Source organism: Camellia sinensis, chromosome 10 (genome assembly GCF_055761805.1).
Source record: "Camellia sinensis isolate YWXY chromosome 10, ASM5576180v1, whole genome shotgun sequence".
Taxonomy (NCBI): Eukaryota; Viridiplantae; Streptophyta; class Magnoliopsida; order Ericales; family Theaceae; genus Camellia; species Camellia sinensis.
Window position 1 is genome coordinate 165,771,356 of NC_138970.1, and position 17,128 is coordinate 165,788,483.

Sequence of the window (17,128 nt, forward strand, 5' to 3'; positions counted from 1 at the left end):
CAAAAAAGTTAAAAAGTCAATTTTTTATCAACTTTTTAAAACATCGTATAGATTTTTTAATTTAATAAAATAAAATATCATATTCAACTCATAATTATTACATTATTTTTCTTATAAAAAGTCAAAAAAATAAAAACAAAATTCTTTTTAAATGAGACTTTTAGTCACACGTTAAAAAAAAAACTAAAAAGCCAAATCCAATTGCCAAAAGAACTCAAAACAAACTAGGGTAAATTACATAAGCATCCTGAGTTATACTTAGATCTCCTTTAAGAATATATTATTTTAATAATTCTTTAATTTTTTAATTAAAATATAATGTAAAAAATTTAGTATATTTAAGAAAAAAAATTAATATTTTTTAAAAAGATGTAAAAAAACATAATATATATAATAAAAAGTGAGTAAATTGACATATTTGCCCTCTCAACCTAACCTGGTGTCAGATGAAGTAATGCGGCAGATGGGGTTGTTGACAAATTGCAGTCGACTCACCAATTGGAGTTAACTGAAAAATACATAACAATATATAAAAATAAAATGTAAAAATTGGACTTGACCTGTAATTCGGAAAAAATACTCATAAATAAAAAAAAAAATTTACAAGTTGATTGACGAAAATGTGATGTAATTTATGAAATAATGTTGTTAACATTTTTTTAAAAATATTTTCAAATTTCATAATTAAATTATTTGCACAACTTGATTACAAATTGTAAATATTTCTAAACTCTTTTCAAATTTTCATTCCAAAATTATGGACAAATTATAATCAAACTCTCTTCAAAAATTTCTATTTTTTCAAAAATTTATGTAAAAATATATGTACATATTGAACGATAGCAATTCATTATTTCTAAAATATTGTCGTTAATAAAAAAAAGTGTTATAATCTAATTGACGAAAATATTATGTTATAGTTTATGAAATCTAACAAAAAGGAGTTGAGTTTGGTTTTTAATCACTTTTCAGGATATACATATATAGATATATATATATATATATATATATATATACTCGTATGTGTTATTTTATTTTCACTGAAATTTTTTAATATAGCACATTTTTAATCCACAAAATTTAAACGAAATACAATAATTAATTTTGTTAATCTTTGGTTTATAGTGTTCTCAAAATTGACAACCAAAAATTTTGCAGAACTCTTTTGTGACAGATCAAAAAAAAAAAAACATGACCAAACCTAACCAAACTCTATATAAAACTCTGTTTTTCGAAACAAATATATAAATAGGAAATCTAATATGGGACTTCGCTCTCATATATTTTTCCCCAAAAATACTCATAAATAATCCGTCCTTCATCGAAAAAAAATTGAGTTATAATTTGTGGAATGTAATCATGTTGACAAAATTTAGTTATTGATGAAAATGTTTCCTTGTAATTCATGGAATGTAATAATTTTGTTTAATTTTTTACTAAAAAGTGTCTTGTTATTTTTTGAAAATAATATCTAAAAATAAACAAAATATTGGACTGCACCAAAAGTATACAATTTGGTATATCCTTCATTGACGAGAATGTTTAATTGTAATTTGCATAATGTAATAATTTTGTTAAATTTTTATTTCAAGCAAAAGTGTTCTCAAAATTCACAACCAAACTGTGTTAAGAACTTCATTAATAATAAATATTTCAAAAGTTTTTTCAAAACAAGAACAAAAACTCATTAACAAACTCTAAGCAAACTCTTTGCTAAACAAATGATTTTCCAAACAAAGAAAAATAGAAAAATCAATTTGATAGTATATGTGAGTGGTTTTGCATAACAAGATTACACAAAAGAAAAATTGTTTGCATAAAATAACCAAAAGATTTCAGATGTTGGTTGGAAAAAATTATTTTTATATTTTAATTTTAAAATTTGTTATGAATTCTATATTGGCCAACCCAACTGCTTCATAAAAATTTCAAAATTTGTCCAATTATGAAAACAAATATATATTTTTTATTTGTAAAAAATATAACTAAAATCGCTTGGCATGTGTAAAATGATATTCCTTTTTTCTTATAATGGTGTCAATAGGAATGCTTTGGAAAAGGTAAGCCAACATACAGAGGATGAAAATTAAATAGAGGTTATCATGGGCAGCATACAATGTCTGTCACCAAGAAGTTGTGGAAAAAAAAAAATAACAGTTTTCCATACACAATTTGTCTTCTCCAATTACATGAAACATAAAACAGTGTTTGCATGTATCACATAATATTTCCAGCTACTGAGCATTTCGCCTAATTTGGACCAACTCTGCCCTGATCTGAGCCCGCACCTACGCCTTCTCAACGTCGACGTCCCTAGGCACCATTGCATTGTCAACAGCAACCAAATCATCCTGGTCAGGCATATCCGGATAAGTGTACTCGGTCGCAATGGTGACAAAAACAACTAACTCATCGTCCTGACTATTTCTTCATATAAAATTATGTAAAGCCATGGATGCTGCAACCAATGGCACCTACACTTTACGGAAGTCAAATCGAGGCATGTCTTTAAGAAATCTCCACCACGCCTTCCAAGCGCCAAAGGTCCGCTCAATCACACTCCGCAAAGAAAATTGTGCACGGTTGAACAACTCATCATGATTCCTTAGGTTGTTCCTTTGAGACTTCAGTTAGTGGTATTGGCTGCCTTTGTATGGTGCCAAGAAACCCTTCTTATTGTTATATCCATTATCCACAAGATAATATCAGCCTATCGAAGGTCACATGTTAATAACATTTATATTGTTTCACGTATGAGCAAACAAATGGAACCTATTACAGTAAAAAAAATGAAAATATTTTTTCAGTTTGTATGAAAGAAATATACACAGTTATTAACGTTGCAATTTTTTGATATTTTTTACGTTGCAAGATTTGTTCATGTCTTTTATATGCTTCCAACTGATCTTGTGTTCACAAATTTGAACATCATTGCAAATGTAAACTATAAATCTGATTGGTGTCAGTTTATTTTCGAAAAAAATGAGGTATACATTACTCGTGAACTATCTTCAATTTTTCATACAAGATAAATTTTAATTCACCATAACAACGTAAATTAAAGTTGAACAATTTGATCTCAACAAATCAAAAGTTATTCACAAAATTTTTGGGTTGGGCGCACATATACCAACAACGGGAGTTGGAAAATTGTATTGTGGATCCTCGATGACTTTGCTTAAAACCCAGCTATCATACATGCTGCCCTTCCAACCGCACGATACAAACACGAAGCACATGTTGAAATCACACACCGCCAAAATATTCTAATTATGGCACCCCTTTCGGCTAAAATACGAAGCTGTTTCTAACTCCTTATGCATGCTGGCACGTGTGTCCTGTCCAAGACACCTAAGCAATCCTACACATCACATAAACAGCAGTCGCACATCGCTATCAAAAAATAAATTCAATGTCTAATGGCATTTTTAAACTCACATCTTCATACCAAACAATATCCGAAAAATTAAAGCATAGTTTTGTGCATCTTAAATGGCAAATATTGTGGTTGGGACTGCAGATAGGGATCCCTTGGGGTCTGGAAATTAGCAGAGGGCCTGCAGTGAGCGACATTGAATTTTTTCATTACTTTCAATACGTTATGAAAATGCTGTGAAGTTGCTTCACTGGAGTGTTGGAATCTTTTTTGTAGCTCCCGGTTTGACAAGTTTTTTACCACATGAACGAATATTGCAACATTCTCCTCAATGTGCAAGTCGTGCTTACGCTCAGGTGCACACAACTGGAAGTCGTTTACCAATGTCGCACACAACTGATTGAACACATATTTGGGCATGCACAATTCGTATCAAAATCAGCCACTGTGACCATTATACAATTCTGCTATCCATGCCCTCCCGTCAAGATGGAAGTGCGACACAGGACTTTAAGTACGTAGGCCTTGTAGTAGTCAATGGCAATTCTATATGCTTCAACATAAGCACAATTCATTTGATTCTGCCACTGTATTGAGAGCGCAACGACATCATCTATCATTCACTTCACGCTTGTATCATCGTCATTGTCATGTTTCATGCCTAGTAATAATACGAACAATGGTTAGCACAAAACATTGATTGCAGAGATGTCATGATATAAAAATTTGTATACAAACCTATTTAATTCATAACAAACATGGGTTAGCACATAATTTTTTAAATAATAAACAAAGAATGTTCAAACCCCTAACACACATGGGTTATGAACAAAATTTTCATAAACGTAACGTTACAAAATTTCAGAATTTCATAATTTCATAACCTGTTGATAATGGGTCTTCGAAAAAAAAAAATTGGGCAGCCACAATTAAAAAAAACATTTCATAAACTACCATGACAAACATGGTTACCATAAACAATGGGAAAAACAAAATGTCAACAAACAGTGTCGTATGCACCACATCTATGTCCCGTGTGCAAAAAATTTTTAAAACAACCAAAGAAAATCAATTACTTGCATAACTTGATAGAATCTGTGCATCAACAAACCTTAAAAAAAAAAAAAAATCTAAAAAAATCAAACCACCATGTCCATTGTTTTGCACCACTTGCATATGCCATTATTGAGTTTCTTAACCAACGATAATACCTGAAGCATAAAAAAAATAAAAGTAAAATAAAACACGTATAATCGTTCAACTAAAACGAAACCGAATCATTAGAGTTGCAGCTTCGGTGGATTTAAAAGCGAAGGCCTTTATTACGCAACAAACTCGCAAGAGTTAGACCCCCACTCCTGTCTTTGTCCTCTTTCTTCGCCTGCAGCCACCTGATAATGCCTTGGTCTGTGGGAATACTCATAACCATCTCCCGATTGTTCGAAACCTCCATAAGCATGACGCCGAAATGAAGAAGTGAATCAGTGGGGTCCAGTCCCTGTATTTCATAAAGCCATGTAACAGCCTGGCCCATAATGTAATTGTGCGCAACAACGTGGTTGACAGTTAGTTTCTTGTTTTGTGTCTTTACAGAATTTACCAAGTCATCCATGCTGCTTGCCAACGTTGCTGACCTGGTTATACGCTTGTTTTGCAATGTTTTGCCAATGAATGTTTCCGTTTGCTTCCACTACCTGAGGCATTGATGTTGGCGGAGTTCATCATGTCAGCCATTTTTTATGCTCCCAATTCATTGCTATCACTGGAAAATTTAGGACTTTCGGACTCCCCTTCTAGCTCCAACTAGTTATGAGTCTTGCCGGGCGTCCATGCATTTTTACCTGTTGCCACAAGCCCAGTGAAGATGCGAATCATCAACTCCGGATGCTCTAAGATTTTGGTTCTGAACTTGCAACATTCTTTGTCAATCTGTAAATGAAGACAATGAAAATATTATTTTTGAATTGAGATCGCTGAAATGGATAATAAAAAAAAAAAAAGGTTGAAATGGCTGGAAAATAAGGTTGAAATGGCTGGAACAACTGAAGCACACGTGCCTGAAATGGCTGAAAAATAACTGCAAAAGACATAGCTGGCTAAAAAATAAAGTTGCAAAATAACTGATGCAAGAACAAGTAGTGTCATATAAATTTAAAGACATCAAATAAAAATTCCCTTGCTACTTAAGCAAAAAAATGCACAAGTACCCAAAATACATCTGGAAACGTTAAGCCTTTCTTTTCATAAAATACATGCAAGCAGTTCCAAGAATTCTTTCGAGATGTTAAGATAAAGTGAGTCTTTTCCCCTATCCCAATAAAGCTAAACCACAGCACAGAGTCATAAATGTGTTACATGTTATACGACTAAAAACTTGTGTATGCGTAAAACTATTCAGTACTACCAAGTACAAATCCCCTTTGGCCTCATACTACCTTTCAGAATGAGCTTTGACACTAGCTCCTCTATATCTCAAACATCCAAAACAAAGCCCCCACAAATCTTGTTTCATACCTTTCAGCCACATATATGAAATTGACAAATGAGGCCAAAATATCAAAAGGGCATTTAGCCAATGCAGCCAACATTGAACATAACTGATGCAAGAACAAGAAATAACAGATTTTGAAAAATAATAGATGCAAAATAACTCATGCAAGCACAAGAACAACTGTGAAAATGGTTTCAACAGGGTATGAACTCAAGAAATGACAATGGCATACTAGTAGATTTTGCATATCTGTTTAAGCAAATATGAAAAGAACACAAACCTACAAGTACACGTTCCACAGAAGATTGCTTTGAAGAGGGGAAAAAAAACTATTGTAGTTCCATAAAATATATATATATATATACGATAATTTATCCAACATCACACTTTCTGCTCTTATGCAAGGCAATTAATTTTTCAAAAAAAGTAAAATTTAGGACTTTACTACTTCATAAGCAGTATTGGATTGATTAAAGTGAGTAGGGGCTTTGAATTATTGCCATATTATTTCCTTGGATTGTGTTTTTGAAAAGAAAGATATAAACCAATCCAAATTCAATCCTTTGCCGAAAATCAAAGCTCTGTTCTCAGAAAATACTAACAATTCAACATAAACCGCACAACTATGTATTACTTCTTGGTCTCTATTTTCAGATTTTCACTACAACACACCTTTCCAAATATATATAATTGATAACACATAATGCAGTATTCTAATTGTGAATATCATCAAAGGCACAAAAATTTATACAAGGACATTTCCAAATACATATCCGAGGCATAAAAAGTTAAAACCTCCTTTTGACTTATAGCAGTGGTGCATACTATAACCTACCTAAAGTGTGCTTCTCCCTATGGAATACATAAAAATATGACAAATTACTTATGTAATAACGGATAGCAAAAAAAATACATAAATATAGTTGACAACTACCTCCTTAATTAATTAAGTTAATTATGTGATTTGCATTGATCATGTGGTTATGTGTTAATTATGAATTATGTGCCATGTGGTATATGTCTTGTATTGTTATTGTGAACAGATGTGTTTAGATATGAAATAAACCTGTCTAATTCAGTAATTTAAACAAGTTAGAATTGAATACTAGGATAAGTAATTAGAGCTTAATTCATAATGGTGTAATTAAGTATGGTCTAATTAGTTAGATTACGATGAGACTTAATTTAATTTGATTGAAAGTAATATAGTTTAATTTAACTTAATAGGTAATTCAAGAAGAATTAGAAAATTTATTATAATCCTAATTTCTACTCATCAAGTTGAACAAAGAAAAGGAACCGAAGAGAGAGAGAGAGACCAAGTGTGTTTTACTGAAGACAAAACTTGAGGGAGTTCTAGAGAGCTCACCAAAGAAGAGGAAAAGAAGAGGAAGAAGAGAGCTAGGAAGAACTTTGTAAGAGGAGCTAATTTCAGTCCGCTAAATTAATTAGGACCAATAGCCCAAGATTAGTGAGCCCGAATTTATCGCCATCAAACGGGCTGAATCGCTCTAGGCCTCGAAAGGGTTCGGATCCATGAACTTAGAGACTTACTCGGACCCGAACTCGAAAGGGTATTGAGTTATCCTAGAGATCCGAGGCACTCGGACTCGAAATGATTCGGATCCACGAATCTAGAGATCCGAAGCACTTGGCTTCGAATAGATTCAAACGCAATCTAGAAGCCGCTCCGTTAATGAGTCCCAGAACACTTGCGGGCTCGGAGCTTTCCGGGATCTACGCATCAGAACCATGGGCGTAATGGAGTTCGAACAAAGGACCCAATCCCGAGGACGGTGAGTGGAGATAAATTCACTTTTCGGTTAAACTAGCCTATACTCGGGTCGATGTGGCACGACCCCGGGGAGTCCATGAGACTCGGCAATATTTTATGGCAGGATGTCTTCTGGGACTACCCCTGACCCTTTTGGGATGATTGGGGATCATTGGTTAGGTGTGGCTAAGAAGAAGGGTTCGCCGAGAGGTTGATCTCCTCTTCGGGGATTTTCTCATCCTCGGAGAGGTCACCTCCTCGGACAAGGTGGTTAGAGAGAATATTCCCCATGTGCCTTGCACATGGGCTCCATCCTACATCATGAGGTGCCTATAAATAGCACCCACCCATAGCTTTACAAGGGATGGATTTTGGAGAGTTAACTCTTGGGAAATAACTAATTTCCCATCTCCATTATCAACCTTGAGAGTGAAAGTGGGAGATCCATGGGAGAGCCATGCCATTATTCTCTCTCTAGCCATTTTGCCTTCTTCTTCACCCAATCTCTTATCTCCATCATCTCCTTTACTCTTGTGTTCTTGAGTTGAGACCATTGAAGAATCTAAGCCTCTCACATTTCTTCTAGAGAATTCGAAGTTGTTCTTCAAGGATCTTCGAAGATCTTCGAATTTTTCAACTCCTTTCTTGAACCCTCTCCTACATTTTGGCGACTCCGCTGGGGAAGGCGGATTGGTTAATGGTCTCAACGAGATCTGGAATCCACATAACTCCAACAAGGATGGCGGGAGAAGATGAAGTTCACCAACAAGGATCCTCTAATGGTGGTGATGACAGAACCATGGCTCCAGATCAACCACTTTTGCTTAAGGCCATTCAAGGACTTCAAAATACTTAGCAGGAGATTCTTACCACTCTTCAGAATCTCACTCACACCATGTTGGTGATGAGTTCTAACTTTGCACCAGCGCCAAACGGAAATCAAACTGGTGGTGGAGTTATTCCCGCTGAAGCGCAAAATCAAATCCAAGGAGAAGTAGGCCCCAATCGGCCTATGGCTCATGGCAACATGGCCACAGTAACACATGCTCAAACCGCAGTAGGCGGCAGCAGTTTGCCCTTGCCCGGGCTCCATGGCGTTCCAATCCAAGATCCAATGGTGACTAGGGGAGGTTCTGGTGTAATGAATGATACTCCGACGACTGTTGGTGTCCAGGAAAACATGAGGAGCATGATGGCGCAAAAGGGAGCTCTACCTGTACCTAATCTTGTTACGCCACCAGTAAATGTTACCCAAGCACCAAACGGGCCTCCTTTGGTGCCAACAACAAATTTACAAGCACAACCCGGTATAGCGGCGCCGTGCGGTGGACTTTACGGGCCTCAATTCAATGTCACATCACCAACTGGCTTGTGTATAGGCGCTGATGGCCAGTATCATCAAATGTCCTCACCAATGATGAATTCACAGTACCAGAATGGCCAAGTCGCCCCTAGCTTAGTCTTTGGGTCCATAAGCCAAGTTCCGGGAATACCACCATCAAACTCTCTCCCTCAACAGTTTCTCACTCTCGCCGATGTGCAAGCCATGTTCGATCTCGAACGAGGCAAGAGGACTTTACCCTCTTTGCCTGATCCGGATGTCAAGCCGCCTTACCCCATTGAGATGCTGAGCTATCCATACCCTGAGGGGTATACAGTGCCGAAGTTCATCAAGTTCGATGGCAAATAAGGAAATGCACGAGAACATGTTGTGCGATTCATTGAGACTCTGGGTATTCATGGTTCAAACCACGTCCTCCGGCTGAGAGAATTCTCTGAGTCCCTTACCGACCGAGCATATAGTTGGTATGTTAATTTGGCCCCAAACTCTGTTCGAAGTTGGGAGGAAATGGTTAACAAATTTCACTCTAAGTTCTTTCAAGTGGCGGAGAAGGTGACCACACTTACGTTGTGTAAAGAAAAGCAGCAGGAAAATGAAGACATCCTTGACTACGTCAAAAGGTTTCAGGACAAGGCCGTGGATTGCCATGAAACAGTGGAGGAGAGTTATCTGGTTCAAATCTGTCTAGAAGGGGCGTTGAGCAGGTACAAAATGTTTATAGTTAATCACAAGCTACCCACCTTCTCGGCATTAATAGAAGCAGCTCGGAACATTAGCATTCCTCATGCTCAGGAGTCCGGATTTAAGGCCAGTTACAAGACTAGCTTCAAATCGTCTCGTGGACCTATTGTTGCTGCTGCCTCTAGCCCAGATACCCGAAAGTCACAAGGAGGAGGTCATAGAGGCCAGAAGAGAAAGCAATATAATGGTGAAAAGGGGAATGTTTCTTATCCATGTGCAATCAAGGAAGTGAAAGCTCTAGTTAAGGAATGGGTGGCCGACGGAGAGCTAAAATTGCCTTATGTCGAAGAAATGCCATCAAAAAAGGACCGTGAGAGCCCTGAATTTTGTGTCTACCATCGTACATTGAAACATCCGACAGAGAAGTGTTGGACTCTCAGGAAAATCTTCAGAGATAAAGTCGAGGTAGACGAATTGAGGTTCAAAAAGTAAGGGACTCAAGACATCCAAGAACAACCATATCCTCTGCACCGAGACAAGGGAAAGAATGTTGCTATGATAGCTTATGAAGGCCCTATGATCGAGGCTATCTCCAATCTCGATGACAATGATTATTATGTGGACGACATCCTCAAGCCCGAGGGTGAGCAAGTTTACTATGGAAGTGCTCTCGATCCAGAGGGCGGAGCCTTCATAACTCATGTCGACGATCCCTTTGATCCAGAAGGAGGAGAAGAGTACTATGGAAGAGGAGGACACCATGTTTATGTGGCATCTTATTTTGAAGAGACCGAGGAGATGGTTAACTAAGGGCCTCCAAGAGTGGAAAAAGATCCGGATCACTATGCCAAAACCTTGCAAGACTGTGTAAAGTTCAAGCAGTTCTTTGACTAGCTTGGACTTTCCAGGGAGGCAAGAACAGAAATCACCAAGTCTATCATTAATATAGCCGAGGCACACCATGAGGAATGCATGTCGACTGAGGGATCTATCCCGAGGAAGGCAAAAGAGCAATCTAGTGCCATTACTTTCTCTGAGGCTGATCGGAAGTATCCTTGTTCTCACAATCGCCCGCTTTATGTGACTACTTTTATTAACGGGGTTGAGTTCAAAAGGGCCTTTCTAGATAGTGGAGCCTCTATCAACATTATGACTCGCGCTACTCTAGAAAAGGCCGAAATCTTTGAAGAACGCATTGTGAAGCAGCCGATAGTCATCACTGGCTTCGGTGGAGAAAGGAGAGTTACTATCGGATGCGTAACAGTTGATTTAGCCGTCGGAGAGATTCGCTCGGCCACCAAGTTCCATATTATCGATTCTGAGGCAAATTATCACATCATTCTAGGGAGGACCTAGATGCATAGATATGGGGTTGTACCATCAAGTTATCATCAGTGTGTTAAGGCTAAATAGGGAAAGAAGACGGTAACAATTCAGGCTACAGAAAGGCCTTTCGAGGTCCATGAAGCTCATTATTCTGATGCCATCTACTTCACCGAACTGGCTGTCGAAGAAGTTCCCACCACCTCTAAGCCTCTGGGGGTCAAAATTCCTCGTTGGGAGGATATCAAAGATGACAAGGATCCAAGGGCAGAATCAAGTAAACGAACGATCTCTAGACCAGAAAGTCCGCCTATTCCTCGGAAGGTGATGAAAGTCCGAGAAGGGGGCAAGATGGTGTACTATTTATGAAGGTGCGGGGAGTCGGTTTCTTCAGTCACCGACTCCGAGTCAAAAGAAAAGCCTCCTGATAATGATATAGTGATAAAGCCTGAAGTGGCTCCAGAATGCATGCAAGATGGGCCGAAGCCTCAGCCCGAACAACTTATTGAAATAGATCTGAGTGATGGACAAGATGCTCCAAGGCCGGCATTCATAAGTTCGAGCCTTAGCCCAGAGAAGCGGGAACAGTTGTTAAAGTTGATAAGCCGATATTCAGATGTGTTCGCTTGGTCATATAAGGAAATGCCCGGACTAGATCCTGACCTAGTCTCCCATTATCTTGATGTGTTCCCAAACTCCAAGCCAATTAAGCAAGCTGCTCGAAAATATCATCCGGATCTCGAAGAGAAGATTAAGGAGGAGATTGAAAAACTTCAACAAGCAGGTTTCATCCGGCCAATACAGTACCCCACGTGGTTGGCAAACATAGTGCCAGTAAAGAAGAAGAATGGTCAAATCAGAGTATGTGTAGACTTTCGAGATTTGAACAAATCTTGCCCGAAGGATGAATTCCCTCTACCACACATCGACACCCTCGTAGATGCCACCTCGGGACACCAGATGTTCTCATTCATGGATGGATTTAATGGATACAATCAAATTAAGATGGCTGAAGAAGAGGCAGAAAAGACCGCTTTTAGAACACCTCTCGGAAACTTCTTCTATACAGTCATACCTTTCGGACTCAAGAATGCCGGAGCAACTTACCAAAGGGCTATGACTGCAATCTTTCATGACATGATCCATCATGAGGTGGAAGATTATGTCGATGATCTAGTGGTGAAATCCAAGAAAGAAGACGACCATCTCCGAGACCTTGAGAAAGTATTCAAGAGGTGCCAGAAATTCAAAATGAGGATGAATCCTCTCAAATGTGCTTTCGGGGTGACGGCTGGGAAGTTCCTCGGGTTTCTTGTACATAGGCATGGTATCGAGGCAGATGAAGACAAGGTCAAGTCTATCAAAGCAATGCCTCCCCCACATTCTCAGAAGGAGTTAAAGAAGTTCCTCGGGAAGGTGTCTTATATTTGGAGGTTTATCCCAGCACTTGCAGAGATCTCTGCCCTTTTCAGTTCATTGTTAAAAGGAGATGCCAAGTTTGAGTGGAACCAAGAGCACCAAAAAGCCTTCGAGAGAATCAAGGCGGCCTTGACCTCGCCTCAGACCATGATAGCCCCGCAGCCCGGGGTACCTCTAATGTTGTACTTAACTTCAACCCCCAAGTCCATAGGGGCATTATTGGTCCAAGATGTAGATGGAGCAAAACGCCCGGTGTATTACATCAGTCAGAAGATTCGAGGAGCAGAAGTCCGATATACTCCGGTAGAGAGACATTGTTTAGCTTTGGTATTCACTGCCCAAAAGCTCAGACATTACTTCTTAGCACATCAGATTCAGATTGTTACTAGAAGTGATCCAATCCAATACCTCCTCAGCAAGCCTGCTCTAACCGGGAAGATGGCAAGATGGTTGTTAGCACTGGGTGAATTTGAGATCACATGTATAGCCCCCAAGGCGATCAAAAGCCAAGCCTTAGCTGACCTCCTTGCTCAATTTCCAAGTGGTGACTATGAACCAGTGAATGAAGAATTAAGAGGAGAGGTGCATGCAGTTATGGCTTCCAAGGAAAGCTTTTGGACACTGAGCTTTGACGGAGCAGCAGCCGGAGGGAAAGGAGGAACCGGGATAGTCCTTACACGCAAAAGTGGGGAAAAGTTATATTTGTCTTATAAACTGGATTTCCATTGCTCAAATAATGAAGCCGAGTATGAGGCTCTTATTTTAGACTTGATAGCAGCTGAGAGGCACAGTATCAAGAAGATTCGGATTCGGGGGGACTCAAAACTGATAGTGAAGCAAGTTTCAGGACAGTTCATCTTGAAGGAGCCTGTCTTGGCCACATATCGAACAACAGTCCAAAGGCTTCTTGACAAATTTCAAAAGGTCGAAATAGAGCATGTGCCTCGCTCCGACAACAAGTTTTCAGATGCCCTCGCAACATTAGGAGCAAGAGTTGACATTCTAGAGGAAGAGGCGACAATTGTTATCAAGAAGAGAACAGAACCTTCAATAATTCCCGAAGACAAAGGCCTTCGGGAGGACTGGAGAGGAGAACTCCTCGAACAACGCAGAAGCAAAGTTGGAAAACTGACTATGGCCAAGCTTGCCCAATTCATAATTATTCAAGGAGAACTTTACTTCCGATGGGGTACAGGATTCCTATCCCGGTGTGTTGGCCAACAAGAAGCGAGCTTCCGACTACAACAGATCCATGAAAAGTCTTGCGGGGATGAGGATATCAGTCTGTATAGAAGAATCCAAAGACAAGACTATTATTAGCCCAAGATGGAGAAGGCCTCGAATCAATTACAGAAGGAATGCCCCAAGTGTCAGTCATACATCCAGGAGGATGAGAGTTGCTTTGAAATTGACACCCCTGACTGGAGGCAAGTCTACATTGACTATCTCAAAGAGGGAACACTACCTGAAAGCCCAAGGGACATTGCACACCTCAAGAGGAGAGCAAGGCGGTACTTTCTTGATCAGAACAAGCTTTATAGAAGAAGTATTGAGGGCACTCCCCTGAGGTGTCTCTCCAAGGAGGAGTCAGATCTAGTCCTCGGAAGAGCCCACGAAATTGAGCATCAATGAGGGGCTCGGCTATTCGACCAACTTATACACCTTGGGTATTACTGGCCGACCATGGAGTCAGATGCGTCCCATCACGTGAAGAGGTGCTAGACTTGTCAGAAACACAGAAATTTGATCCATGCTCCAACTGTAGACCTACATAGTATCTAAATTCCATGGTCATTCCATACTTGGGCGTTTGATCTGATAGGGCCCATCTCCACACCTTCTAAGGGGTACAAGTGGATTCTCGCAGCCACAGAATTGAGTACAAAGTGGGTCGAAGCAATTCCTCTGAAGAATGCTACGGGGCCTGCAGTCGCGAACTTCATCAAGGAGAATATCATTTGCCAGTTTGGAGTACCAAACACCATCCTCTCGGATAACGGTGCTCCCTTCATAAACAAATATGTGAAGAGCCTCCTAGAGACATACCAAGTGAAGCATCACAAATCCACACCATATTATACAAAAGGGAACAGACAAGCGGAGGCCACAAACAAGACACTGATAAGGATTCTAAGCAAGATGATGGATGAATTTGGGGGAACTTGGTCCGAACAGTTGATAGTAGCCCTATGGGCGTATCGCACTTCAAAGAGAAAGCCGACTCAAGCAACTCCTTACTCCGTTGTGTATGGGTCTGAGGCAGTGTTACCTATAGAGTTGGAAACACCATCTGCTCGGATGGCTCTCGCCTCAGGGATGGTATTGGAGCCTTAAACCACCAAATTAGAAGCATTAGAGGAAAAGCATGACAGAGCTGCAAAAGTCATGGAAAGGTATCATGAGTCCATTGCCCGAGCCTATAACCAGACTGTGGTACCAAGGAAGTTTGAAGAAGGTGATCTAGTATAAAAGATTGTAGACCCAATCATGCGAGGACAACCTTTGCCCAAGTTTTCTCCAAAATAGGAAGGGCCCTACAGGGTGGTTCAGGCGAGCTCAAGCGGGTACTACAAGCTTGTAAGGGTTGAAGATGGCTTCCGAACTGGCCCGCTCAATGCAAAGTTTATCAAGCATTACTACCCATAGTTAGACTCATCTATGTTGAAATTCATTTTCATTTTCTTACTTTGTCTAAAAGTTGTATTTCCCTTACGTTATGAAGAAGCTGGTTTTCTCTATGGTGTATGTTTTATCCCATCACTTGCAGTGAATCTATTATACTTTTATCAAGAAAGTTGAAGAACTAATGAGAATATTTCAGCTTTTATAAACATGTGCGTATGATTGTTCTTTCCATTGTATCATTCGAAATAAATATTTTATCAAGTAGAATGAGAAAACAATGCGAAAATTTCCAAACAGCAAAAACATTTATCATTTCATTGCATTGCCCTAGATAAAACATTTTTATCGAAAGGGGCAAGAAAGTAATAAAAAAAAAATCAATCTCTCCTAAAGACACCCTCGAAGAAACTGCCCGCCGCATCTACATTTGGAGGACAAATAGTAGAGTGTGCCTCTAAAGTCTCCAAGGCCCGAGCATAACCCGACTCAAGTTCATGAAGAGTTGCCTTTGTCTCATCTATGGAGGTCCGATAACAGGCAAGCACAGACATAAGTTCCACCCGATGACGGGCGTTCGAAGCTATATCCAAGCGCTTCCGAAGCCATGATAAGTCCACTTGGTGATGCTCCATGTCAAAGATCCCCTGATACTCCCTCTCGACTACTTTCCCATTAAGGTCACACAACCGTTGCCTGTCTAAACTATATAAGATAGTGGCAAAAAACTCGAGAAGAGCAGTCTGAATGAGTAGACACTGGCAAGCAAATGAAGCAAAAGTCTCCGGGTAACTCGAATGCACAAGCTGTAGAACTGAAGCAAACTCAGGAGCTACCCAATAATGAAGAAATGATACTTTGCCAAAAGCCGAAGGAGGAATTGGGGCCGGAAAGCTGCTAGTCTCAGGAATCTCCCCAATGTCTATCGGATTAGATGAACCACCCGGAGGGGTAACTCCCGGCAGAGGTCTCGAGCCTGAGAATGCGGAGCGATAAGGGGAAAGACCAAAAGCATCACTATTAATGTGGAAATCACTAATATTCAAATCCAAAATATTCGAAGGCACTGGCAAGGAAGAACCTCTAGCAGTCGTCTCAATGGCAGGTGTCCCCCCTTGAGAAGGGGAACCATGAGGAGTCACAAAGAGAGTCGGAGCAGAGTCTGAGGTAGGTGAAGACAGGACCCCGGTAGCAGCTAACACTAAAGAAAAGATAAGGATGTCTTATTAGGGGTAGGGAACAGTAAAGCCATTTGAGTAAAGATTTCTCACAGATAGAAGTAAATGACAAACTTCAGAAAGAAAGATTACCAGAGGGAGAATCAATATGCAAAGCCGGAGCAACTGAAGGACTTCTAGCATCAACAAAGTCACTTGGTCGTATAGAGACCACCTGATCGATCTCAATGTCTGATGAAGCCTGAACAGTAGCAGTCATCCCTGAAGAAGGAAGGAGGGCCGGAGGATGAGAATCACCATAAGTGCCAGAGCGAGTCTCAGAGATTTCTAGCACACCCACCTCCACACCATTCCCAGAGGCGTACCTCATCTCTACATTGCTTCTAGAAGCATGGCCTGCGGCATCAATTTATGTAGCATCAGTCCCTCCAGTAATCTCAACATCAGAACGGTGAGCCCCAATAACCTCGTCACCAAGATAGCGCTCCTCCTCAGCTACGGTAGGGCAGTGACGACGCATGTGTGGAATAAGGTCACAAAAATGATCGAAGGACTCAACCTCATCATCATCGTCACCTATAACTGCTATACGAGGGGTGTGCATCTTCACAAGTCTTGCAGACAAGGGGAGGGTGTTGTCCAAGTCTGAGTCCGGCCTGGGGGAGGCAGCATGGCCAGGAGCCACGGTACTGAGAACGTCAACAACTGCAGGGTCTTACACAACATGGGCAAATAAAAGTTTTCATTTTTAGAAGGTATGGTCGCAAAAAGGAAAGTAACTTCAAATCAAAAAATTTCGGATACCTCATGAAGCCTTTTGGAAAGGCGAGGAGTGGAAGGACTGGCATCAGAAGCCCTCTTATGAGCCATCTTCTTAAGGCGGGTCGTCCAAGGACCAGAGGCCCTATTCAAAGGGACGGGC

At 39.9% G+C, this 17,128-nt stretch overlaps 1 protein-coding gene across 1 annotated transcript in view; it reads right to left on the reverse strand.

Annotated features, from left to right (window-relative positions):
- LOC114268873 (uncharacterized) overlaps positions 1-17,128 on the reverse strand; it is a 152,350-nt gene that overhangs the window by 104,400 nt on the left and 30,822 nt on the right. The gene's annotated exons all lie outside the window — the stretch shown is intronic.